This window comes from Lonchura striata, unplaced genomic scaffold (genome assembly GCF_046129695.1).
Source record: "Lonchura striata isolate bLonStr1 unplaced genomic scaffold, bLonStr1.mat Scaffold_483, whole genome shotgun sequence".
Taxonomy (NCBI): domain Eukaryota; kingdom Metazoa; phylum Chordata; class Aves; order Passeriformes; family Estrildidae; genus Lonchura; species Lonchura striata.
The window spans coordinates 26,573-32,500 of NW_027461175.1; positions in this window are offsets into that span (position 1 = coordinate 26,573).

The window sequence follows — 5,928 nt, forward strand, 5'->3', positions numbered from 1 at the left end:
GCGCCGCCGCCTCACCTGCCACCGATCGTCCCAGGGGGGCCGCCCCCCCTTCAACCGGGCCGGCACGGCAGCCGACCGGAGCGGAGCAACACACACGCGGGGCTTCTCACCGCCTCGCTGCGGCCAGCGAGCGGCTTCTCGACACGGTCTTTCGGGCCGTCTCTCTCGGCTCTCGGCTCTCTCTCTGGTGGCCCTTCACACTGCCCATTCTCTTCTCTCTGGCTTCTCGGGCAGCTCTCCCCCCGAAAGAGCGCCCTGGGCAGGACGGGAACCGGGACCAAGCCACGCGGCTCACCCGGCCTAGGCGGCACTCGCTCTGCCCCGACGACCGCGCGGCGCGGCCGCCCTATCCTCCGCCTTGCGACGCAGGCACCCTGGAAACCTGCGGGGACGCGGCCCGTCACCTCGCTCCCAATATACGGAAAGATAAGTCCAAGGCCGCCGACGCCTCCAAGGAGACGAGTGGAAGTCGACCGGGAGGGTGCGCCAGCGCAGGCCGACCGCTACGTCGACATAGCCGGAGGCAGCCTGGAACAGCGACCCCTTGGTGAACTTCCGCAGGCGGCCGCGACACCAGGTCTACCCGGGCGGACGGAGACCAGGTCTACCCCGTCTCCGGGATACCAGGTCTACCCCGGCCGCCGGGTACAAGGTCTACCCCGGCTCCGGGATACCAGGTCTACCCCGGCCGCCGGGTACAAGGTCTACCCCGTCTCCTGGATACCAGGTCTACCCCGGCCGCCGGGTACAAGGTCTACCCCGGCTCCTGGATACCAGGTCTACCCCGGCCGCCGGGTACAAGGTCTACCCCGGCTCCTGGATACCAGGTCTACCCCGGCCGCCGGGTACAAGGTCTACCCCGTCTCCGGGATACCAGGTCTACCCCGGCCGCCGGGTACAAGGTCTACCCCGGCTCCGGGATACCAGGTCTACCCCGGCCGCCGGGTACAAGGTCTACCCCGGCTCCGGGATACCAGGTCTACCCCGGCCGCCGGGTACAAGGTCTACCCCGGCTCCGGGATACCAGGTCTACCCCGGCCGCCGGGTACAAGGTCTACCCCGTCTCCTGGATACCAGGTCTACCCCGGCCGCCGGGTACAAGGTCTACCCCGTCTCCGGGATACCAGGTCTACCCCGGCCGCCGGGTACAAGGTCTACCCCGGCCGCCGGGTACAAGGTCTACCCCGGCTCCGGGATACCAGGTCTACCCCGGCCGCCGGGTACAAGGTCTACCCCGTCTCCTGGATACCAGGTCTACCCCGGCCGCCGGGTACAAGGTCTACCCCGGCTCCGGGATACCAGGTCTACCCCGGCCGCCGGGTACAAGGTCTACCCCGTCTCCTGGATACCAGGTCTACCCCGGCCGCCGGGTACAAGGTCTACCCCGTCTCCGGGATACCAGGTCTACCCCGGCCGCCGGGTACAAGGTCTACCCCGGCCGCCGGGTACAAGGTCTACCCCGGCTCCGGGATACCAGGTCTACCCCGGCCGCCGGGTACAAGGTCTACCCCGTCTCCTGGATACCAGGTCTACCCCGGCCGCCGGGTACAAGGTCTACCCCGGCTCCGGGATACCAGGTCTACCCCGGCCGCCGGGTACAAGGTCTACCCCGGCTCCGGGATACCAGGTCTACCCCGGCCGCCGGGTACAAGGTCTACCCCGGCTCCGGGATACCAGGTCTACCCCGGCCGCCGGGTACAAGGTCTACCCCGTCTCCTGGATACCAGGTCTACCCCGGCCGCCGGGTACAAGGTCTACCCCGTCTCCTGGATACCAGGTCTACCCCGGCCGCCGGGTACAAGGTCTACCCCGGCTCCTGGATACCAGGTCTACCCCGGCCGCCGGGTACAAGGTCTACCCCGTCTCCGGGATACCAGGTCTACCCCGGCCGCCGGGTACAAGGTCTACCCCGTCTCCGGGATACCAGGTCTACCCCGGCCGCCGGGTACAAGGTCTACCCCGGCTCCGGGATACCAGGTCTACCCCGGCCGCCGGGTACAAGGTCTACCCCGGCTCCTGGATACCAGGTCTACCCCGGCCGCCGGGTACAAGGTCTACCCCGTCTCCTGGATACCAGGTCTACCCCGGCCGCCGGGTACAAGGTCTACCCCGGCTCCTGGATACCAGGTCTACCCCGGCCGCCGGGTACAAGGTCTACCCCGTCTCCTGGATACCAGGTCTACCCCGGCCGCCGGGTACAAGGTCTACCCCGGCTCCTGGATACCAGGTCTACCCCGGCCGCCGGGTACAAGGTCTACCCGGTCTCCGGGATACCAGGTCTACCCCGGCCGCCGGGTACAAGGTCTACCCCGGCTCCGGGATACCAGGTCTACCCCGGCCGCCGGGTACAAGGTCTACCCCGTCTCCGGGATACCAGGTCTACCCCGGCCGCCGGGTACAAGGTCTACCCCGTCTCCGGGATACCAGGTCTACCCCGGCCGCCGGGTACAAGGTCTACCCCGTCTCCGGGATACCAGGTCTACCCCGGCCGCCGGGTACAAGGTCTACCCCGTCTCCTGGATACCAGGTCTACCCCGGCCGCCGGGTACAAGGTCTACCCCGTCTCCTGGATACCAGGTCTACCCCGGCCGCCGGGTACAAGGTCTACCCCGGCTCCTGGCTACCAGGTCTACCCCGGCCGCCGGGTACAAGGTCTACCCCGTCTCCGGGATACCAGGTCTACCCCGGCCGCCGGGTACAAGGTCTACCCCGTCTCCGGGATACCAGGTCTACCCCGGCCGCCGGGTACAAGGTCTACCCCGTCTCCGGGATACCAGGTCTACCCCGGCCGCCGGGTACAAGGTCTACCCCGGCTCCTGGATACCAGGTCTACCCCGGCCGCCGGGTACAAGGTCTACCCCGTCTCCTGGATACCAGGTCTACCCCGGCCGCCGGGTACAAGGTCTACCCCGGCTCCTGGATACCAGGTCTACCCCGGCCGCCGGGTACAAGGTCTACCCCGGCTCCTGGATACCAGGTCTACCCCGGCCGCCGGGTACAAGGTCTACCCCGGCTCCTGGATACCAGGTCTACCCCGGCCGCCGGGTACAAGGTCTACCCCGGCTCCGGGATACCAGGTCTACCCCGGCCGCCGGGTACAAGGTCTACCCCGTCTCCGGGATACCAGGTCTACCCCGGCCGCCGGGTACAAGGTCTACCCCGGCTCCTGGATACCAGGTCTACCCCGGCCGCCGGGTACAAGGTCTACCCCGGCTCCTGGATACCAGGTCTACCCCGGCCGCCGGGTACAAGGTCTACCCCGTCTCCGGGATACCAGGTCTACCCCGGCCGCCGGGTACAAGGTCTACCCCGGCTCCGGGATACCAGGTCTACCCCGGCCGCCGGGTACAAGGTCTACCCCGGCTCCGGGATACCAGGTCTACCCCGGCCGCCGGGTACAAGGTCTACCCCGGCTCCTGGATACCAGGTCTACCCCGGCCGCCGGGTACAAGGTCTACCCCGTCTCCGGGATACCAGGTCTACCCCGGCCGCCGGGTACAAGGTCTACCCCGGCTCCGGGATACCAGGTCTACCCCGGCCGCCGGGTACAAGGTCTACCCCGGCTCCTGGATACCAGGTCTACCCCGGCCGCCGGGTACAAGGTCTACCCCGTCTCCGGGATACCAGGTCTACCCCGGCCGCCGGGTACAAGGTATACCCCGTCTCCTGGATACCAGGTCTACCCCGGCCGCCGGGTACAAGGTCTACCCCGGCTCCTGGATACCAGGTCTACCCCGGCCGCCGGGTACAAGGTCTACCCCGTCTCCGGGATACCAGGTCTACCCCGGCCGCCGGGTACAAGGTCTACCCCGGCTCCGGGATACCAGGTCTACCCCGGCCGCCGGGTACAAGGTCTACCCCGGCTCCGGGATACCAGGTGTAGCCCGGGGGGCCGGACAACGGGTCTACCCCGGCGCCCGGAGGAAAAGTCTATTCCGGGGCCATGGCAAGAGGTATTTCCCCATACCCGGGTAGTAGAGCGTTTCTCAATGGCCGGCTTTACCTTTTTTTGCCTGGTGGGGGTGGGGGGGGCGGGCGCGAGCGGGGGGGCTCGGTGTGGGTTTTTGTGGGGGGTGGGGGAATGTGCGTTGCGGGACTTTTGGTTCGAGTTTTCTGGGTTTGTTTTAGGAGTTACGGGGTTATCCCTTTGTTTTTTGTGGCTTGGTTCCCCTTGGTCTGGTTTGGGGTTCGGGTTTCATTTCCCGCGCTTCCCCTTTCCTCCCTTCTCGAAGAGAACGACTCTTCTGTTCCCTCGGCGCAAGAAACTGATCCGGAAAAGGAATTTTCTTGGCGAACTTTATTTCTTTCCCTCTGGTACCCAGAGCGATCCCAGACCAAGCTGACAGGCAGCCTGCGTCAGCCTGCCGTCGAAGCAGCGTCAGCAGCCCCCTCCGCCCGGGGTGCCGCGCAGCCCTACCCGGCCGAACGGAATTTCAGTGGGGCCAGCGCGCAAGGGAAGCGAGGGAGGGAGGGAGGGACGGGGGGGCGGGGGGGGGAAGGGAGGGAGAGAGAGACAGAGAGAGAGGGGCACGGTGACACACACGCCGGCTCCACACACTCGCAATCCGACGCCGCCCCCTCAGAGCCCGCCCATCGACGGTTGGGGGCGCCCCGCCTGAAGACTTTCCCCGCCTCCGCCCATCGACGGTTGGGGGCGCCCCGCCCTGCCCCATCAGACTCCCCGGCGCCGCTCGCAGACTACTTTCCCCACCCCCGTCGCCGTCCCCCGCCCGCTCTCTCCTCGGCCGGTTCGCACACCCGCAGCGGCGGGAGGGCCAGGAGCGGGCCGACACCGAGGAAGGCGGGTCCTTCGGCCAGCAGGGCCGGGGCCCGCGGCAGAGGCGGCCCCTTTGCCGAGAAGCCTTCTCTTCGGCTCTCGCCCAGCCTTCTGCTTTGACGGCCTTCTTTCCTTGACGCTCCAGCCCGGCCTGGCCCCGTCCGAGCCCGGGGCAGGACGGCAGCGGGGTGGGGGGGAGGGGGGTCGAGCGGCTGAAGGCAGTGAGGGATCCGGAGACGGAGGCAGGAGCCGGGCCGCTGTCGCTTTGGGCACGGAGGAGGCGGGAGCGCTGCCGGCTCCCAACGGCCGGCTCCTTCCCTCTCTAGACCGGCGCCGGGCGGCCGGAGGGTGGGTCGTGCGCGGGACAGCAGGTCCGCCCGGGACACCAGGGCGACAGGTCTGCCGCAGCAGCCGGGCGGCCGGAGGCCGGGCCCGGAGTAGGACGACAGGTCTACCCCGGCTCCCGGAAGACCAGGTCTACCCCGAGGCTTCCGTGCACCAGGTCTACCCCGGCTCCCGGAACACCAGGTCTACCCCGGCTCCAGGGGAACAGGCCTACCCCGGCGCCCGGAATTCCAGGTCTACCCCGGCTCCCGGAAGACCAGGTCTACCCCGGCTCCAGGAGAACAGGCCTACCCCGGCGCCCGGAATTCCAGGTCTACCCCGGCTCCCGGAAGACCAGGTCTACCCCGGCGCCCGGAAGACCAGGTCTACCCCGAGGCTTCCGTGCACCAGGTCTACCCCGGCGCCCGGAACACCAGGTCTACCCCGAGGCTTCCGTGCACCAGGTCTACCCCGGCGCCCGGAACACCAGGTCTACCCCGGCTCCAGGGGAACAGGCCTACCCCGGCGCCCGGAATTCCAGGTCTACCCCGGCGCCCGGAAGACCAGGTCTACCCCGAGGCTTCCGTGCACCAAGTCTACCCCGGCGCTCGGAACACCAGGTCTACCCCGGCTCCCGGAACACCAGGTCTACCCCGGCTCCAGGGGAACAGGCCTACCCCGGCGCCCGGAATTCCAGGTCTACCCCGGCGCCCGGAAGACCAGGTCTACCCCGAGGCTTCCGTGCACCAAGTCTACCCCGGCGCTCGGAACACCAGGTCTACCCCGGCTCCCGGAAGACCAGGTCTACCCCGGCTCCAGGGGAACAG